This window comes from Elephas maximus, chromosome 5 (genome assembly GCF_024166365.1).
Source record: "Elephas maximus indicus isolate mEleMax1 chromosome 5, mEleMax1 primary haplotype, whole genome shotgun sequence".
NCBI classification, from domain to species: domain Eukaryota; kingdom Metazoa; phylum Chordata; class Mammalia; order Proboscidea; family Elephantidae; genus Elephas; species Elephas maximus.
In genome coordinates this window covers 84,685,907-84,707,507 of record NC_064823.1, presented here as the reverse complement: position 1 = coordinate 84,707,507, position 21,601 = coordinate 84,685,907, and the positions used below count along the sequence as shown (strand labels likewise).

General features: G+C 41.0%; 1 protein-coding gene across 2 annotated transcripts in view; it reads right to left on the bottom strand.

Annotated features, from left to right (window-relative positions):
- The window catches only part of LOC126077091 (cytochrome c oxidase assembly protein COX18, mitochondrial), a 124,030-nt gene that overhangs the window by 29,147 nt on the left and 73,282 nt on the right, over positions 1-21,601 (bottom strand). The window contains exon 11 of one of the 2 annotated variants that reach the window (XM_049886062.1): positions 246-5,402. The exons of the other annotated variant lie outside the window; for it this stretch is intronic. The gene's annotated coding sequence lies outside the window, so the exon portion shown is untranslated. Of the gene's footprint in view, positions 1-245; positions 5,403-21,601 lie in introns of those variants that run through there. 2 annotated transcript variants of the gene reach the window in all.

Sequence of the window (21,601 nt, the reverse complement as noted above, 5' to 3'; positions counted from 1 at the left end):
TCACTTATCTTTTGTCTATTAACTGTTTTTCCACCCCTACCCCTCACCTCCCTTGTAACAATTAAACATTGTTTCTTTTTGTATGTTAACCTTTTCATGAGTTTTTACAGTAGTGGTCTCATGCAATATTTATCCTTTTGTGATTGACATATTACACGCAGCATAATGTCCTCCAGATGCATCCATGTTATAAGATGCTTCATAGATTCATCGTTGTTGTTAATCATTGAGTTTATTGCTGTCATTTTGTAATTTTTTTTTTTTTTTTTTTGCGGTGCTAACGTTTTTTTTATTCCTCTTACTATCCTGTGCTGAGTTCCTTTTCTTTGTGGATTCCTTTTCCATTTCTTCTGTTTTTGTGGATTTTGTTTTTATTGAGACTTTGTTTTTCTTCTTTATTTTGATGAGTAGGTTTGTTAACTTTCTTTGTGGTTACCTTGAAATTTACACTTATCTTCCTAGGTTTGCTTTTGATTGTATCCCACATAATTCACAGGGTTTCTTCATTTATCTTTGTTCTTTTTTCTGATTTTTCATCAAACAGTTGTATCCAAGTGTTTGTCTTCAATTTCACTGATTCTGTCTTCCATCATTTCAAACTTGCTCCTCAGCCCCTTCTATGACACTGTCCAATTATTACTTGGTATCGCTTTGCATTCTTCTCCATTAGAAAGTTCTATACTTATATCATTTATTCCCTTTTATTGTTCTGACACTGTTGTCCAGTTCCCTGTTGTAATTGTTTTGGTTTTGGATAGTCCTTGAGAGTTCATCTCCTACGTTGGTATCTGGCTGGTACAATCTTGTGTCCTAGATTTGGGCTCTGGTCTGATGCTTGTTCTCAGACCAAAGGACTCCCTTTAATAGTTCTTGTAAGTTTAGTTTGGCTTTTACATATTCTCTTAATTTCTATTTATCTGAAATGTCCTAATTTCACCATCACGTTTGAACAAATGTTTTGCGGGACATATTCTTTCTTGGCAATTTTTTTCTTTCTAGGTTTATATACGTCATCCCATTGCCTTCTTGTCTGCACGGTTTCTGCTGAATAATCAGAGTTTAGTCTTATTGTTTCTCCTCTCAATGGGGCTTTTTGCTTTTTCCAAGCTGCTCGCAGGATTTTTTTTTTTCTTTGATTTTATCGAGTGTGATTATGATATGCCTTGGTGTTTTTCTTTTGGGGTCCATCCTATATGGGGTTCACTGAGCTTCTTGGATGGTCAGCTTTTCATCATTCATGATATTATGGAAGTTTTCTATCAGCAAATCTTCAATGATCCTGTTTTTTCTGTTTTCTCTCCCTGTTCTGGAACTTCGATCACTTGCAAATTTTTGCTTTTGATTGTATCCCACATAATTTGCAGTTTCTTCATTTTTCTTTGTTCTGATTTTTCCTCAGAGTTGTATCCAAGTGTTTGTCTTCAATTTTGTTGATTCTGTCTTCCATCATTTCAAACCTGCTCCTCAGCCCCTTCTACGACACTCTCCATTTCTGAAATCTTGTTTATCTTTTGCATTTCCAATTGTTGTTTTTGAATGATTTTTAGTTGTGAATTTATTTTGGCATTTTGTTCCTGTATTACTTTCCTGAATTGTTCCATTTTTTGTCTGTATTTTTGATGAATTCTGTCTTTTCCAAAAGTTTGTCTATTTTTTCCTCATTTTTGTCTGCTTTTTGATTCAACTTTTGGATTGCTCTGTATATTAGAGATTTGAATTCCCTATCTAGTAGTTCTAGTGCCTTTTCTTCTGCTGGAAAGTCATCTAGTATTTTATTTTGGTTGCCTACTGGACCCATTCTGTCCTGTTTTTAAGTATGTTTTCATATTGTCTACTGCCTCTGGGACATTCAGTAGTTATTTTCTTCATTTCTTGATTGTAGATTTGTTTGCTTTGTTCTGATTTTTTGTTTGGTTATGTCTGAGCAGGGGGGCTGTGCATTCTTTGTTGTTTGATTGAATGTAGTCATGATACTTTTCATCTCCTTGTCCAATGGGCACGGCCAGTCATTCAGCTATGGTGCAGTGGGGCAGGTCCAGCTGAAGGGAAGGGGCTGGGATGGGTTGTTTATGGCACATAATAGGGCTGACAGGGAGAGCCAGCAATCAGTGTTGGGCAGGTTCCAGCACTGTGCTGCTCAGAGGTGTGATGTTTAGTGCACGGTGCAGGTAGGCAGGAAAGAGGGGGGAGGCTGTGATATGTGGAGCTAAAAGGATTATGGAAAAAAGGAGAGGAGAGAAAAACAGGAGCCAAAAACAAACAAGCAAGCAAAGAAAGAGAAAAAAAAGAGTGCTAAGGGAGCTTGCCACTGGAGTGGACACACGAGATAATGAGAAATGAAGAAAAGCAAAAAAAGAAAAAGGGAAAAGGAAAGAAAAAAAAATAACTAGATAAAAATTTGGAACAGAAAAGCCCCCAGAAGTCTTGGAGTCCCACTCGTGGGGCTGCTAAGACCAGGGAAGTGGCTCCCGTGCTGTACAGTTAAGTGTGGCTAGAGGGGGTATAGATGTCACACAGCACCAGGTATGCAGGAGCCAGGAAAAGAAGATAAGTGTAGAGAGATGAGAACTGAGAAACGAAGAAGATAGAATGGGAAAAAGAGAGAGAAAGAAAAGGAGAAATGTCCCCAGGGATCTGAACTACGTGGCTGCACAGATTGGGGCAGGGCTCCTATGCTGTGCAGTGCGCCTGGCTAGAAGGGGCTCCCACGCTGTGAGAAGGAAAAGAAAACAAACAAACAAAACGGAACAAGGCAAAACAAGGTGGAGAAAAAGCTCCAGGGATCCCACCAGCATGGTATTGTGGGCTGGGGGAGTCGAGCATGGCTTCACAGCCTTTCAAGAAGAAGCAAAGATGGCACATGGAGCCAGGTGTTCCAGAGAAATGAGGGGGAGGTGGTAGGAGGCACAAAAGAAACCAAAAGAGACGGAAAAGATCAGTACCAGCTTAGGGGCCCAGCCAGTGTGGGTAGGGCGAATCTAAGCAGCCTGAGGCCAAAGCAGTTGCCTCCCAGCCAAGAGACTGCAGCTGACGAGAAGTAGAGGACTTTGAAAGGGGGGCAAGGGGTGGCTCAGAAAGCATATATTGCTCCTTACTGGGGTGGTCTGTCTCCTGCTGGAAACTTCCTGAAGATGCTTTCTTGTACTCCCTGCCCACATGGGTGGGGCAAATCCAAGCGGCATGGACACTGCACTTCCTGGCTGGCTGAGCCAGCGCAGTAAGCCAGGAAGCTCGGAGGTAGAGCAGCAGGGAGAGAATAGGGGGTGGAAAAGCATGCATCACTGGTTACTGGGTTCTCTGTCTCCTGCTGGGAGTTCCACGAAGCTCCTTTCCCATGCTCCCTCTCTGCTGATCCCCAACTGGAGTCCAAGATGGCAGATCAGTGCTGCATTAGCTGACAGGGCGCTCTGCGCTCATCTGTCCTCACTCTCCGTCCTCTGTCAGTTTCTTATTCCATTTGGTGTTTAGCTAAGTTCTCTACCTCTTCATTTGGTACTTCAGGTTCCGGGAATGATACTTGTCTCTGTTTTACTTAGTTTTTTGGGTCTTTGCTGTGGAGGGACAGTGTGGTGCTTCTGTCTATGGTGCCATATTGGCCGGAAATTGTGTAAAATCATCTTATGGTAATTTTAATAACCCTGTATGTCAACTCGAGCTTATTTCACTCTGCTTAATATTTATAGCCTTTAAAGTAGCTCTGTTTTTTAAGTTAGTCTTTATTGACTAGTAAGAAATTTATTATTGTTTTATTTCTCATCTTTGTCTCACACATAAATGTGGAAGTCCTCATATACCTCTTTGTCTTTAGCGTTAAACCATTTTTCTGTTTTCCCTCCCATCAATAATTTTATCATTCTTTATGCCAATACCTGGAGGAGCATGCTTCCTTATTGCTGTAATTAATATACTTTTTGCTCTTATATACTTTTTAAAGGCAAATTTTCTTCATTATGAAGTTTTTCTCAAAGTATCTCTTTCTCATATTCATAATCCCATTGAGACTTGGCATAAAAATGCCTTTGTAAACTTGCCCAATCGGTGGCAAGGGCAGGTATTTAATTAAATGTTGGATTGGTCATCCTTCCCCACAAATTGTAGATGATAATTCTGATCCTTCAGTTTTATCAATTTTCAACTATAACTTCATATTTGCTGCCACTGTCAATACAAGTGCTGAAGCCAAATGAGCCATCTGTGTCAGGTTATGGCATCCCTCTCATTTCCCTATTTATCCTCTGTACCTTGTTTTTATCTTACCCATGTATTCACCTGTCTTGGTGTTGTTTATGGTAATGGACGTCTTATCCGTTTTTGTCAGTAATGATAGATGTTTTATTGCTTTAGTGCAATTTTGTAATTATCAGAATTCAGAGGCCCTTATTTGCTATTGTCTTGAAAAAAAAAATCAGAATTAGGAAGCTTGTTTATTTGTAATAACTCCCTTATTAAAAAATGGCTTTAAAAAAGCAAATTGGACTATTCCCTTTCCTGTTTCCCTAATGGGAATGGGAATAATTTGTGCCCCTTACGGGTATGTGTTCTTGCATGGGGGATCAGATTATCTAGATAAAGATCCTAATGCTAAGCCTTTTACTTGGGCCTTACCCTGTTTAAATGGATGCACTATGAATGGCCAATACACGCTGGAGACTTTCAGAGTCCCACTAACCTGCCATTCTCACAATAAAAGTATACATTAAACAAATAATTTAAAACTCCTCTCCCAATCATGAAGTAAAATTGTTGGGCATGATAAAAATCCTATAGTAGAAAAGTCAGGAAAAGGATAGGTGTTCCTCCAAGCCCTCCTACCGGTTTATGGTATCGCCAGACTTGAAAGATCCATTCATAACCTGTCAGCCACCATGGAGAAAATAGCTAATAATGTTGCTGATGGAACGGCCACCCAAAAGAAATCTTTAAATTCCCTATCCAAAATGGTACTAGATAATAGAAAAACCCTTGATTTCCTCCTGACACAGCAAGGAGAAGTCTGTACCATCGATAACATCTCCTGCTGCACATGGATAAATACATCAGGAGAGGTTTAAAAAAAAAAAGACGTTAAACAAACAGGCCAGAAAGCTACCTGACTCCATGTGTCCCCTATGCCCAATGCTCCCTTTTTTAGTATCTTCAGTTGGTTACCTACGGGAGTGAGACCTTGGATTCACTCTGTTTTATTCACTAGTTTACCGGTACTTATGACAACTGTTGTTTTAGGAATAAGTAAATGTTACATGAAATGTTTTACAAATGTTATAGAAACCCAATTTAATACCTATGAAAAGAACACTGTACATTGAAAGTACCAACCTTTCAGACAGATTCGAGCTCAATCTCTAAACTTGCTTTTCAGATGCCAGATCATTCCTTCAAGATGGCCTTTCCCCACACAAAACCTAACATACAAAACCACGGAAGGAAGGGGTCAATGCTATGGTGTGGTGAAGACATCAGATGATACTCGGCTACATTTCCACATCATAGCATCTGGTGTCTTAAATGCTTACCAAAAGAAATGGCCACTTAAATGATATCAGAATACTAAGTCAATGCATGATGAACACAACAGCTACTCGAATGTCAGTGTCTTGAGTCTTAAAGGCTTGTTAAAGCAAACAGCCATCCTAAAAAATCATAAACCTAAAGTCCATGCAGAAAAAAGCACTCTTTTCAGTGGTGGTTAATAAAGTGATCAAAGAATTTCCCTTGAAATCCTTAATAATAAGGAGGGAATATGTAAGGGCTTTAAAATAGAGATTTCTGGCATATCTGAAGTGATTGGTTCAAGTTTGGACCCGACCCCATTTTGAAATTTGCTTTTGCCTTTTGATTTGTTTTTAGGTGCCATCAAGTCGGTTCCAGTTCCTAGGGACCCTATACGACAGAGTAGAACTGCTCCCATGCTGTTTCCAAAGAGTGGCTGGTGGATTTGAACTGCCAGACTTTTGGTTAGCAGCTGAGTTCTTAACCACTAAGCCACCAGGACTCCTTGCTTTTACCTTAGCAACAGTTAATCTTGTAGAAAATTAATCTCGTATCTATGGAAATGTTTTTCTTTGTAACCAAATTAAGAAAGAATGTTGACAATTTGTTCCCAAGGAGCCTTGATGTAAAGAGCATCAAACCAATCAAGAAACTCCTTATATTCACCATGCAGTAACTAATCAACAAAGCACACATATCACCAACTAGTAACTAGTCAACAAAGATACTTTAAACCAATCACTTTAAAGCTCCTGCCTTTGACTTTTAGAAATCACCAGTAAGCCAATCAGAATATCATCTTGTTAGTGCCTGGTGAAAACCCCAATCAACACCCGCCCCCGCCCCCCTCCCCCCTTTTCTTTGTCTTGCTAACCACGAGTCTCTTTTGACCAACATTTTTCAGGAAGTCACAGTAGGTAGTGGCTCCATCCATTGACCTGGCCCAGGCTACACCTTGAAGCATGCACAGATCGAAGAGATCACATCCTTCAGCTGACCCTGGACCTGATTGTCACTGGAAAAAATGATATTTCCCTGCCCATGATTTCACCCTATTCCATTTTAGAAGCAAGGGGTCCCACCACACGGACATCCAACGGAAGATGACCTAACATCCGGACCTCCAAATATGGGCACGAGAGGGCTAAGAGTGGAGAGTTCTGGGTACCAAACCCAACCCCCGATGCCACTGGAAACAAAAAGCTCCCCAGCCCCCTCATACAGTGAGGACATGGCCTTATGGCCCCTAGACCCTGTGTTGCTCCTTGTATGCGCAGACAATAAACTTGCCACTTTCTCTTCCCCTTACAATTATTGTCCGTCTTATTTCAATCAGCTAATAGGACAGGACAAGAACCCAAGTGGTGTTTGGTTACAAATTCTGGTGACTCCAGCGGGATGGCAGACTGCAAAACCCAGGCAGTGAGTATCTGGATCCCCGGTACCCCTTAAGATGCACCCCAATCTCATTTGATTGGTAAGGAGTCGTGGGTGGTAACTGCAATTCCTGCTTGGGATGAAGTCTGCCAGGTCCCCACACCTCAGCTTGAGAACAGAAACTAGACGGCAGAGGCCTCTAACTTCAGGCAAGTGAGCTCGATCAGGTTGTTCCACTGGTCTTGGGGAATTAGGCAGGAAGAGGGTGGCCAAGTGCAGTCCTATGACCAGACCCATAACAAGGAGGGAAATAGGGGTCATGGCCCTCTGGAACCCACTCTTGCCTAGTAAAGGGGCCCTTGCCCTGTTGGTGACCCAGGGGTTCGAGTCCCTCTGTGGTTTTTTGGAACACTCTTCCCTCCTTTCTCATCCTAGTATCCACTCTGCTCTCTTTTTGCTCTCCGTCTTTTATTTCCTGTCCATGTGGAAAAAGGTTTTTCACTCCTGGGAAGACTGTAATCCCAAGAATTACTAACCCTGGCTCTGGGCTGTAGATGTAGGTCTTGGTTTGGGAGTAACCCAAGAAGACAAGCTTGAGAGTCCCTCCATAGCCTTCAAGTTTTTTTTTTTTTAAGAATCCAACTTCATTTGGGTTAGGGGCTATGGTGTCCGACCCCTAATTGAACATAAGAGGCAGAAATCTAGTAGTGATAAATACCTAAAGAAAATGGGGAATAAAAGTTCAGTGCTTGTGACTCCCCCCTAGGATGTGTCTTAAAGTATTGGGATTTTTTCAAACCTGAGGGAATAAAGAAAAAGAAATTAATTTTCTTTTGTAATGTAGCCTGGCCCCAATACCAACTAGGGGACCAAAAAAATGGCTCATTGGTGGATCTATAGCTTACAACACCATTTTAGAGGTAGATTTATTTTGTAAAAGAGAGGAAACGTGGGATGAGATCTTCTATGTACAGACCTTTATGGCCCTCTGTAATGACAAGGGTCTACAAAAGCAGTATAAAATAATTGTTCAAAAGGAAGAAAAGCAAAAGCCTAATGAAAAGCAGGGGTCCCCCGTCCTTACATAACCAGAGGAAGATCCCATTCTTGGACTCTCAGCCCCTCCCCCATATCAACCCATCTATCCCCAGATCCTCCAAACGGTCCCACCAATCTAGGACCAGGGGCTAGAGTGTCGGGGAGTATGGCTCGGGCCACAGGATTAAGTGGGCCAAGGGGAACAAGCCCAGCAGAAGGGACAGCCTCCCCCTCCCACACCCATAGTGGGCTGTCTTTCAGCCAGGAGCCACCTGTGTATCCTCAACCAGTGGAGGCCAATTCCCAAGTCAGGAGCACTGTGGACAGTCAACCACAGGGCTATACTCTCATTCACATACCTTTCACCACCTCAGACCTGTTTAATTGGAAAAACAATTTACCCACATAAAAGAAAGACCTCCTAAAGACGCATGATATGTTCTCCGTTTTCAACACCCACCAGTCCACCTGAGCAGATTGCCAAGCTCTAATGGAGGTCCTCCTTACAGCAGAAGAAGAGAGAACGATACTAGAAAAAGCTAGGCAACAGGCAGAGCGAGAACATACTAGAACCTACAGGACCCAGTTAAACAAGAGGCACCTTTAGTCGTAGCAGGGCAGGGCATCAACTGGGATCTCAATCAGGAACTAGGACAGAACAGGCTGAGGCTACCGACACTGTCTACTAACAGGTCTAAAACAGGGGGCTCAAAAACAAAAAAAACTCTTAAATATATGAAGTAGAACAAAAACCTAAAGAAAATGCTTCTGAGTTTCTTGAGAGAATCTTTTAGGCCTTTCAACAACACATGGACCTGAATCCAGAAATGGAAGAGAATCGGCAAATGATTAATGTGATCTTCATCAGACACAGTGCTCCAGACATCAAGCAAAAGCTCCAAAAGGTAGAAAGGGGGCCAGGTATGCCAATACTCTAGTTGGTAGAAATTGCTTTTCAAGTTTTTAACAACAGGGACTAGGACACTGAACAAAAAGAAAATCGGAAGATGAGATGGCAGGCCACCCTCCTCGTGGCAGCCCTGACCCAACCAGCACCTACGGTACAGATCCAAGTTTCCTGATGCTGGGGAGAGAGCCTAGAGTCCAGCCAGAGAAGCCCAGAGCACCAAGAGGCTGCCCCCCTTTGGGCCCAAACTAGTGTGCATATTCCAAACAGGAGGGCCACTGGTAATGAGAATGTCCCCGGAGAAGAAGGTATAGAGGGAATGTGAAGGGAGAATACTAGATGGTGAGTCAAGACACACATTCACAGTGACAGGGCCTAGGGAATACAACTGACCCCCTTAAGGGGTCAGTTAAAATCTTCCCCAAAGAACCCTGTGTAACCCTGCAAGTGGGGGGAGAAAAAGTTGAGCTCTTACTGGACACCAGCGCCACCCACTCGGTCTTGAATCAAGCCCCCGCCCCTCTATCTAAGAAAACAACTCAAGTTGTAAGGTTACAGGGCAACCAGAAAAATGGAATTTCTTGAAACCCCTCACCTGCAAAGCAGGGGCCCACTAATTGGTGCATAGCTTCCTGTATATCCCAGGATGCCCTATCCCCCTGCTCAGGTGAGATATCCTAACCAAATTACAGGCCCAGGTCACACTGGCCTCACCAGCAGTTGAGGTAAGTGTACCCCCCAGAACAAGCATGGGCTTTACAGGCATTCCTCGCTGATAACCGAAGGCCCCATGGTGAAAAATTCTCCCTAGAAAAAGACTGGGAAAAGATCCCGGTGCGTGGACTGACGGACTCCCAGGACTGGCAGTCTCTGCCCAATCTGTTAGAATCTGGCTCAAAAACAGGGCTCCCGTCCCCTGCCTGCGACACTATCCCATCAGGCAAGAAGCAAAAGGTGGGCTCCAGAAGGTGCTAGGCAAGTTCCTGAAGCATGGATTGATCCAGCCATGCCAATCTCCCTACCACACCCCGATTCTCCTGGTGAAGAAACCGATTAGAGAGTATTGGTTTATACAAGACCTGAGAGCCATCAACCAAATCGTAAGTGACATACACCCTGTGGTCCCCAACCCATACACCCTATTATCTGCACTTCTGGGAGATGCATATGGTTCACTGTTTTAGACTTAAAAGATGCCTTCTACTGCATCCCCTTGAAAGAGATCCTCAAGAAATCTTCCTTCTGAGTGGGAGAACAAAAGTGGATGAAGATCCCAGTATTGCTGGACAGTACTGCCCCAAGGGTTCAAAAATAGCCCCACTATTTTGGGGGAAATCCTAGGGAGGGGCCTCCAACAGTTACAATTAGAGGAGGGGGTCCTTCTCCAATGTGTTGAAGACCTGCTGATTGCCAGCAACAAAAAAGAGGCCTCAGGCAAAAATACAATTAAAACCCTGAATCACCTGGCAGCCTTGGGGTATAAAGTCTCAAAATAAAAGGCCCAGGTCACTCACCAAGAGGTCTAATACCTAGGCTTTTCCCTTATGGAGGGACAAAGAACTCTCCTCCCAGCCCGTAAAGAGGTCATTTGCCAAACTCAGGTCCCCTCAACAAAGCAGCAACTCTGAGGGTTTTGGGGGATGGCAGGGTTCTGCCGAATTTGGATCCCTAACTTTGGGCTCATCACAAAGCCCCTATACCAGGCCACAAAGGGAGCAGATAAGGATCCTTTTATATGGACACCCCAGTACCAACATGCATCTCAAGAACTAAAAGCCTACCTCATGAAGGTGTCTGCCCTTGGTCTTCCAGATCTAACCAAGCCTTTAGAGCTCTATGTACATAGAGACAATGAGGATCATGCTGTCAAGAACAAGAGATTTTGGATACAACTGCCTTTGGGCAATTAAGTCATTTAACCTGGCAGTGCCCTGGGCAGCCATTTTAAATCATGAGCTCAAGCTAGCCAATCTCACACACACCCTGGAGCACATTGCTAATGAAAGAGGAACTTCCATTAAGCTTCAGCAATAGTCCCTAGATTCCCTGGTTAACACGGTCATGGCACTGGGTTTCCTTCTCGCTAAAGGAGGAGTATGTGCCATGGCTAACACCTCCTGCTGTATGTATATTAATAACTTGGCCAAAGTGGAGGTCAATATTCAGCACATTCTTGGGAAAGCAGCTTGGTCAAAAAGGCTGCAGGCCATCCTCATATCCGCCAACAACCTGCCTGGCATTATCAGCGACTTAAAGGGAGAGTGGTTTCCATGGTTCTTTGGCTGGCTATGGCCCCTAGTTCCCCCAATCTGCATGATCCTCGCTTTTCTTCTATTTGGCCCTTGCATTTTTAATTGTCTCGTAAAGTTTGTTTCTTCCAGACTTGAAAAGCTACATTCCCAAATGGTAGCAGTCCAGGGATTCCAGCCGATCCCCCAAGAAGCAGCAGTGCACAGGTTCCATGAAGGCCCCTAACTTCGCCCCTTTTCAGCATGAAGTTACAGATGAGACCTTCAACCCAATCCCCTTTTAAAGATTAAAAGGAACCTATTAGAGAAGGGATTGAAAACCCCAATCAACACCCCTTCCCCTCCTTTGTCTTGCTAACCAAAAGCTTGTTTTGACCAACATTTTTAAGGAAGTCGCAGTAGATAGTGGCTCCATCCACTGAACTGGCCCAAGCTACACCTTGAAGCACGTGCAGATTGAAGAGATCACGTCCTTCAACTGGCCCTGGACCTGACTGTCACTGGAAAGAACGATGTTTCCCAGCCCATGATTTCACCTGATTCCATTTTAGGAGCAAGAGGTCCCACTACACTGACATCCAGCAGAAGATGATTTAACATCCAGACCTCCAAATATGGGCATGGGAGAGCTACGGGCAGAGAGTTCCGGGTACCAAACCCAACCCCCGATGCCACTGGAAACAAAAAGCTCCCCAACCCCCTCATACGGTGAGCATGTGGCTTATGGTCCCTAGACCCTGTGTTGCTCCTTGTATGAGCAGAAAATAAACTTGCCACTTTCTGTTTCCCTTGCAATTAGTGTCCATCTTATTTCAATCAGCTAATAGGACAGGACAAGAACCCAATTGGTGTTCAGTTACACGGGTTTAACAATACAAATATTGCCTGGATGCCTATAACTCCTCAGAGTGCTGGATTTCACACGGTAAGACTGTCTTCCCAACTCAAATTGTCTTTCTTTCCAATAAATTACTCTTGATTTCACTTTAAATAGAGCATACATCATTATTCTATGACAGGAGAGAGCAAAGAACAATTTATTAATGGAGAATGGCATTTACCTGACTGAATTAGTTGAGTGACTACTCAAAGAATTAAAGTGCTTTCCTCTGTTTCATCCACCTTGAAGTTTACTAGGACGAGGAGTGGTGAGCATAGCCTGGGGCACTCTTAAGAGGTGAACAAAGGAGCTCATGGCAGCCTGGGGGAAAGGTGGAGAATAGAAACACTGGGGTGAAAACCCCAGGGAGAAGGTTTGTTTGGGAAATAAGGTCATTCAGAGGCACCCAACTGTGTTTAATCTGGAGAGATACACACACACCCAGAAACATCTAAAGGAATTCAAAACTTTCTCCCTGGGTGGATCTCCCGGTTCAGGGTAAACCTGCTTATGGAGTGTCCCTGTCTACAGCCAGTCTGCAAAGAATAAAGAGATTTTATTTCCAGCGTTTTTTTTCTTCAATTGCGTCTTAAGTTATCTGGTGCTGCTATAGCCAAAATTCCACAAGTGGATTAAATGAAATTAAAGTGGGTGGCTTTAATGAAAGAAATTTATTTTCTCATTGTTTAGGAGGCTATAAGTCTGAATGCAGGGCACTGGCTCTATGGAAGGGCTTTATCTCTCTGTTGGTTCTGGGGGAAGCTCCTTGTCTGTTTTCAGCTTCTATTTCTTGGCGATCATGGTGATCATCATGTGGCATAGCATCTATCTTCCCCAGTCTGAGCTCTGTTAATCTGCTCCTTTTAAATCTCAGAAGAGATTGACTCAACACTAGCCCTGCCTCATTAACATAAAAAAGAAAACCCATTCTCAAATGAGATTATAACCAAAGGTATAGGGGTTTCAGATTTACCACATATATTTTGGGGGGAACACAATTTAATCCATAACACTCGCATCTGCAAAAATATTTTGAAAAGATCACTAAGCTAATGGAATATCACAGCCTTCAATAATAAAAAAAAAAGAGAAAAAGAGAGAGGAAAGGAGAACATAAAAGAAAGAAAAACTAACAAACCGTGAGGGAGGAAGAGAACCTAAGTTCTAAAACTGCTGTATTATATTTTTCGTATATCCTGTTTTCAACAATAAAAATCACAAGACATACAGAGAAACAGGGAAGAATAGTCCATTCAAAGAAACAAAATAAGTCAACGGGGACCATCTTTGAGTAAGACAAGACCTTGGACCTACTAGATACAGATTTTAGAAGAACTATTTTAAACATAGTCATAGAACTTGTCCTAGAGAAAAGACTTCCTGGCTCTGTTAAAGCAAAAGGAAAGGATTCATTGAAAACTCAAGAGACGTTCAAATGGGGAGACATGAAACCTCAGCAACTGAAGCTCACGAATCCAAGATGGGGCTGTGATAGAACCCCAGTTATTGGGCAAATTAGGAGGTACAATCCACAATAATCTGATTAGTAGACAACGAAGTGAGAGAATCAAACTCAGGAAGGACATTGAGGAGCAGTGCTTTAGATATCATTGGTTACATTATTACAGCTGGCTTTTAAAGACTGGGTACAGAGCATAATTGCAGATAATGGGGAGGGGTCGTTTGGTGTTCACAGGGTGATTACAAAGCACGCATTCTGAGAACAGATTGTTACACAATGGGTTTTGATTACCATTTGAGTCAAGACATACTCCCCTACCCCCAGGTACATTGTTTAGCTTAACCACAAAGAAAAACATTTCCTTAGTGATAGGGTAGGCTCCTTCATGATAGGGTTAGTTACTTAGTGATAGGGTCGGATCTGTGTAAAAGATTAACAGCCTGTTGAAAGAGGGGATGGAGAAGTTCAATATCATCAGTCAGAACAAGGCCAGGGGCCGACTGCAGAACACACCATCAATTGCTCATATGCAAGTTCAAGCTGAAGCTGAAAAAAATTAGAGCAAGCCCACAAGAGCCAAAATAAGACATTGACTATATCCCACCTGAATTTAGAAACCGTCTCAAGAATAGATTTGACACATTGAACTCTAATGACCAAAGACCACATAAGTTGTGGAATGACATCAAAGACATCAAACATGAAGAAAGTAAGAGATCATTAAAATGACAGGAAAAAAAGACCAAAATGGATGTCTGAAGAGATTCTGAAACTTGCCCTTTAATGTAGAGTAGCTAAAGTGAATGTAAGAAATGATGAAGTAAAAGAGCTGAACAGAAGATTTCGAAAGGCAGCTCAAGAAGACAAAGCATTATAATGAAATGTGCAAAGACCTGGAGTTAGAAAACCAAAAGGGAAGAACATGCGCAGCCTTTCTCAAGCTGAAAGAACTGAAGAAAAATTAAAGCCTTGAGTTGCAATATTGAAGGATTTTACGGGCAAAATATTGAATGATGCAGGAAGCATCAAAAGAAGGTGGAAGGAATTCAGAGAGACACTGTATCAAAAAGAACTGACATACAAATATTTCAGGAGGTGGCGTATAATCAAGAACCTATGGTATTCAAGGAAGAAGTCCAAGCTGTATTGAAAAACAAGGCTTCAGGAATTGACAGAACACCAACTGAGATGTTTCAACAAATGGATGCAGCGCTGGAGGTGCTCACTCATCTATGCCAAGAAATTTGGAAGGCAGCTACCTTGCCAATTGACTGGAACAGAGCCATACTGTGACCATTCCAAAGAAAGGTTATACAACAGAATGTGGATATTATCAAACAATATCATTAATATTACACAGAAGTAAACTTCTGCTGAAGATAATTCAAAAATGGTTGCAGCTGTATACATCGACAGGGAACTTCCAGAAATTCAAGCTAGATTCAGGAGAAGACATGGGATGAGAGATATCACTGCTGATGTCAGATGGATCTTGGCTAAAAGCAGAGAATACCAGAAAGATGTTTACCTGTGTTCTGCTGACCATGCAAAGGCATTTGACTGTGTGGATCATAACAAATTATAGATAACACTGTGAAGAACTGGAATTCCAAAACACTTAATTGTGCTTAGGTGGAACCTGTACATAGACCAAGAGGCAGTCGTTTGAGCAGAACAAAGGGATACTGCACGGTTTAAAATCAGGAAAAGTGTGCATCAAGGTTGTATCCTTTCACCATACCTATTCAATCCATATGCTGAGGAAATAATCCAAGAAGCTGGACTACATGAAGAAGAACGTGGCATCAGGATTGGTGGAAGACTCATTAATAACCTGCAATATGCAGATGACACACTCTTGCCTGCTGAAAGTGAAGAGGACTTGAAGAACTTACTCATGAAGATCAAAGACCACACCCTTCAGTATATGGATTACACCTCAACATAAAGAAAACAAAAATTCTCACAACTGGACCAAAAAGCAACATCATGATAAACGGAGAAAAGATTGAAGTTGTCAAGGATTTCATTTTACTTGGATCCACAATCAACACCCATGAAAGCAGCAGTCAAGAAATCAAATGACATATTGCATTGGGCGAATCTACTGCATAAAAAAAAAAAAAAAATTAAAGTTTTGAAAAGCAAAGATATCACTTTGAGGACTAAGGTGCACTCAACCCAAGCCATGGTATTTTCAATCACCTCATATGCACGTGAAAGCTAACTATGAATAAGGAAGATCAAAGAAGAAATGATGCCTTTGATTACAGTAATGGTGAAGAATACTCAATATATCATGGACTGCCAGAAAAACAAACAAGTCTATCTTGGAAGTACAGCCAGAGTGCTCCTTGGAAGCAAGGATGGGGAGGCTTCCTTTCATGTACTTTGGATATGCTATCAGGAGGGACCAGACTCTGGAGGACATCATGATTGTTAAGGTAGAGGGTCAGCAAAAAAGAGGAAGACCTTGACTAGACGGAATGGCACAATGGCTGCAACAATGGGTTCAAACATAGCAACGATTTTGAGGATGGCACAGTACTGGGCAGTGTTTCATTCTGTTGTACAAAGTGTCGCTGAGTTGGATCTGATTTGATGGCACCTAACAAGAAAAACATAAAGGTCTTTCACCTCTTTTGTTAAATTTATTCCTTGGTATTTTATTATTTTAGAGGCTATTGTAAAAGGAATAGTTTTATTTCCTTTTCAGATTGTTCATTGCTGATGTATAAAAAGACAAATGGTTTCTGTTTTGATCTTGTATCCTGCAACTTTTCGGGATTCATTTATCAATCCCAGTAGCTTTCTTTTGGATTCTTAAGGATTTTCCATTTGTAGTATTATGTTTTCTGTGAATAGAAATAATTTTACTTCTTCTCTTCTGATTTGGATACCTTCTATTTCTTTTCTTGCCTGATTGCTCTGGCTACGACTTCCAGTACAATATTGAATATCAGTGGTGAAACTGAGCATCCTTGTCTTATTTCTGATATTAGGGGAAAAGCTTTCAGTCTTTCAACATTCAGTACGATATTTATTGTGGGATTTTTTAAAATAAATGTCCTTTGCAAAAGCAGTGCTCAGAGGCCAATTTATATCGATAAATGCACACATACAAAAAGAAGAAAGAGCCAAAATCAGAGAACTGTCCCGACAACTTGAACAAATAGAAAGTGAGCAACAAAAGAACCCATCAGGCACCAGAAGAAAACAAATAATAAAAATTAGAGCTGAACTAAATGAATTAGAGAACAGAAAAACAATTGAAAGAATTAACAAAGCCAAAAGCTGGTTCTTTGAAAAAATTAACAAAATTGATAAACCATTGGCTAGACTGACTAAAGAAATACAGGAACGGAAACAAATAACCCGAATAAGAAACGAGAAGGACCACATCACAACAGAACCAGATGAAACTAAAAGAATCATTTCAGATTACTACGAAAAATTGTACTCTAACAAATTTGAAAACCTAGAAGAAATGGATGAATTCCTGGAAAAACACTACCTACCTAAATTAACACATTCAGAAGTAGAACAACTAAATAGACCCATAACAAAAAAAGAGATTGAAACGGTAATCAAAAAACTTGCAACAAAAAAAAGTCCTGGCCCGGACGGCTTCACTGCAGAGTTGGCTACCAAACCTTCAGAGAAGACTTAACACCACTACTACTGAAGGTATTTCAAAGCATAGAAAAAGACGGAATACTACCCAACTCATTCTATGAAGCTACCATCTCCCTGATACCAAAATCAGGTAAAGACATTACAAAAAAATAAAATTATAGACCTATATCCCTCATGAACATAGATGCAAAAATCCTCAACAAAATTCTAGCCAATAGAATCCAACAACACATCAAAAAAATAATTCACCCTGATCAAGTGGGATTTATACCAGGTATGCAAGGCTGGTTTAATATCAGAAAAACCATTAATGTAATCCATCACATAAATAAAACAAAAGATAAAAACCACATGATCTTATCAATTGATGCAGAAAAGGCATTTGACAAAGTTCAACACCCATTCATGATAAAAACTCTTACCAAAATAGGAATTGAAGGAAAATTTCTCAACATAATAAAGGGCATCTATGCAAAGCCAACAGCCAATATCACTCTAAATGGAGAGAACCTGAAAGCATTTCCCTTGAGAACGGGAACCAGACAAGGATGCCCTTTATCACCGCTCTTATTCAACATCGTACTTGAAGTCCTAGCCAGGGCAATTAGGCTAGACAAAGAAATAAAGGGTATCCGGATTGGCAAGGAGGAAGTAAAGCTATCACTATTTGCAGATGACATGATCGTATACATGGAAAACCCTAAGGAATCCTCCAGAAAACTACTGAAACTAATAGAAGAGTTTGGCAGAGTCTCAGGTTATAAAATAAAGATACAAAAATCACTTGGATTCCTCTACATCAACAAAAAGAACATCGAAGAGGAAATAACCAAATCAATACCATTCACAGTAGCCCCCAAGAAGATAAAATACTTAGGAATAAATCTTACCAAAGATGTAAAAGACCTATACAAAGAAGACTACAAAGCTCTACTACAAGAAATTCAAAAGGACATACTTAAGTGGAAAAACATACCCTGCTCATGGATAGGAAGACTTAACATAGTAAAAATGTCTATTCTACCAAAAGCCATCTATACATATAACGCACTTCCGATCCAAATTCCAATGTCATATTTTAAGGGGATAGAGAAACAAATCACCAATTTCATGTGGAAGGGAAAGAAGCCCCGGATAAGCAAAGCATTACTGAAAAAGAAGAAGAAAGTGGGAGGCCTCACTCTACCTGATTTCAGAACCTATTATACAGCTACAGTAGTCAAAACAGCCTGGTACTGGCACAACAACAGGCACATAGACCAATGGAACAGAATTGAGAACCCAGATATAAATCCATCCATGATTTTTTTTTTTTATGTATGAGCAGCTGATATTTGACAAAGGACCAGTGTCAGTTAATTGGGGAAAAGATAGTCTTTTTAACAAATGGTGCTGACATAACTGGATATCCATTTGCAAAAGAATGAAACAGGACCCATACCTCACACCATGCACAAAAACTAACTCCAAGTGGATCAAAGACCTAAACATAAAGACTAAAACGATAAAGATCATGGAAGAAAAAATTGGGACAACTCTAGGAGCCCTAATACAAGGCATAAACAGAATACAAAACATTACCAAAAATGATGAAGAGAAACCAGATAACTGGGAGCTCCTAAAAATCAAACACCTATGCTCATCTAAAGACTTCACCAAAAGAGTAAAAAGACCACCTACAGACTGGGAAAGAATATTCAGCTATGACATCTCAGACCAGCACCTGATCTCTAAAATCTAGATGATTCTGTCAAAACTCAACCACAAAAAGACAAACAACCCAATCAAGAAGTCGGCAAAGGATATGAACACACATTTCACTAAAGAAGATATTCAGGCAGCCAACAGATACATGAGAAAATGCTCCCGATCATTAGCCATTAGAGAAAAGCAAATTAAAACTACGATGAGATTCCATCTCACACCACCTAGACTGGCATTCATCCAAAAAACACAAAATAAAAAATGTTGGAGAGGCTGCGGAGAGATTGGAACTCTTATACACTGCTGGTGGGAATGTAAAATGGTACAACCACTTTGGAAATCCATCTGGCATTATCTTAAACAGTTAGAAATAGAACTACCATACAACCCAGAAATCCCACTCCTCGGAATATACCCTAGAGATACAAGAGCCTTCACACAAACAGATATATGCACACCCATGTTTATTGCAGCTCTGTTTACAATAGCAAAAAGCTGGAAGCAACCAAGGTGTCCGTCAATGGATGAATGGGTAAATAAATTGTGGTATATTCACACAATGGAATACTACGCATCGATAAAGAACAGTGACGAATCTCTGAAACATTTCATAACATGGAGGAATCTGGAAGGCATTATGCTGAGCGAAATTAGTCAGAGGCAAAAGGACAAATATTGTATAAGACCACTATTATAAGATCTTGAGAAATAGAAAAAACTGAGAAGAACACATACTTTTGTGGTTACGAGGGGGGGAGGGAGGGAGGGAGGGAGGGAGAGGGTTTTTTATTGATCAATCAGTAGATAAGAACTGCTTTGGGTGAAGGGAAAGACAACACTCAATACAAGCAAGGTCAGCCCAATTGGACTGGACTAAAAGCAAAGAGGTTTCCGGGATAAAATCAATGCTTCAAAGGTCAGCGGACCAGGGGCAGGGGTCTGGGGAACATGGTTTGAGGGGACTTCTAAGTCAATGGGCAAAATAATTCTATTATGAAAACAGTCTGCATCCCACTTTGAAATGTGGCGTCTGGGGTCCTAAATGCTAACAAGCGGCCATCTAAGATACATCAACTGGTCTCAACCCACCTGGAGCAAAGGAAAATGAAGAACACCAAGGTCACACAACAACTAAGAACCCAAGAGACAGAAAGGGCCACATGAACCAGAGACCTACATCATCCTGAGACCAGAAGAACTAGTTGGTGCCCGGCCACAATCGATGACTGCCCTGTCAGGGAGCACAAAAGAGAACTCCTGAGGGAGCAGGAGATCAGTGGGATACAGACCCCAAATTCTCATAAAAAGACCATACTTAATGGTCTGACTGCGACTAGAGGAATCCCGGCGGCAATGCTCCCCAGACCTTCTGTTGGCACAGGACAGGAACCATCCCCGAAGACAACTCATCAGACATGAAAGGGACTGGTCAGCGGAGGGGAGAGAAATGCTGATGAAGAGTGAGCTAATTAAATCAGGTGGACACTGGAGAGTGTGTGGGCAACTCTTGACTGGAAGGGGGATGGGAAGATAGAGAGAGAGGGAAGTCGGCAAAATTGTCACGAAACGAGAGACTGAAAGGGTTGACTCAATAGGGGGAGAGCAAGTGGGAGAAGGGAGTAAGATGCATGTAAACTTACATGTGTCAGACTGATTGGAATTGTAAATGTTCACTTGAAGCTTAATAAAAGTTAATATAAATAAATAAAAATAAATGCCCTTTATCATGTTGAGGAATTTTCCTTCTATTCCTACTTTGCTGATGAAAACCAGCTGTCATTGAGCCGACTAATGGTGATCCCATGTGTATCAGAGTAAAACTGTGCTCCATAGGGTTTTAAATGGCTGATTTTTCAGAAGTAGATCACCAAGCCATTCTTCCAGGATATCTGTGGGGGGATTTGAACCTCTGGCCTTTCAGTTAGCAGCCAAGTGCATTAACTGCACCACTCAGGCACTCCTTTTATCATGAAAGGGTATTATATTTCGTCAAATGCCTTTTGTGCATGAAATGAGATGATCTTTTTTTTTTTTCTGTCATTCTATTAATACAGTTTATTATACTGATTAATTTTCTAATGTTGAATCACCCTTGCATTACCTGGATAAATATCACTTGGTTATGGAGTATAATTCTTACAATATATTGTTGGATTCAGTTTGCTAGAATTTTATAAAGGATTTTTACATCTATTTGCATAAGGGACATTGGTCTATTTCTTCTGGTGACTTTTATCTGGCTTTGGTATCAAAGTAATGCAGGCCTCATAAAGTGAGGTAGGTAATATTCTACTCTCTATTTTTTGGAAGAGTTTGAGAAGATTTAATGCTAATTTTTCCTTAAATGTTTGGTAGAATTCACCAGGAAGCCAACTGGTCCACGTTTTTTCTTTGTTGGGAGGCTTTAGATTACTATTCCAATCTCTTCCCTTGTTATATATCTGTTAGGGTATTCTGCTTCTTCTTGAGTCATTTAGGTAGTTTGTATGTTTCTAAGAATTTATCCATTTAGTCTGGGTTATCTAGTTTGTTGGGACAGATCATAGTGTTTTCTTACAATACTTTTAATTTCTGTAAGTTCAGTAGTAATGTCGCCATCTTCATTTCTGATTTTTTTCTTTTTTCTTTGCTAGTGCTTTTTTAAAAGCAACTTTTAGTTTTGTTGCTTCTCTCTATTGTTCTTCTATTCTCTTTTGCTTATTTCCACTCTAATGTTAATTATCTCCTCCCTTGTGGTTGCTATGGTCTTCTTTTTCTTTTCTAGTTTCTCAAATTTAAATGTATTTTAATGATATGAGCTATTTCTTCTCTTTTAATGTAGGCATTTACAGCTTTAAATTTCCATCTGAGTACTACCT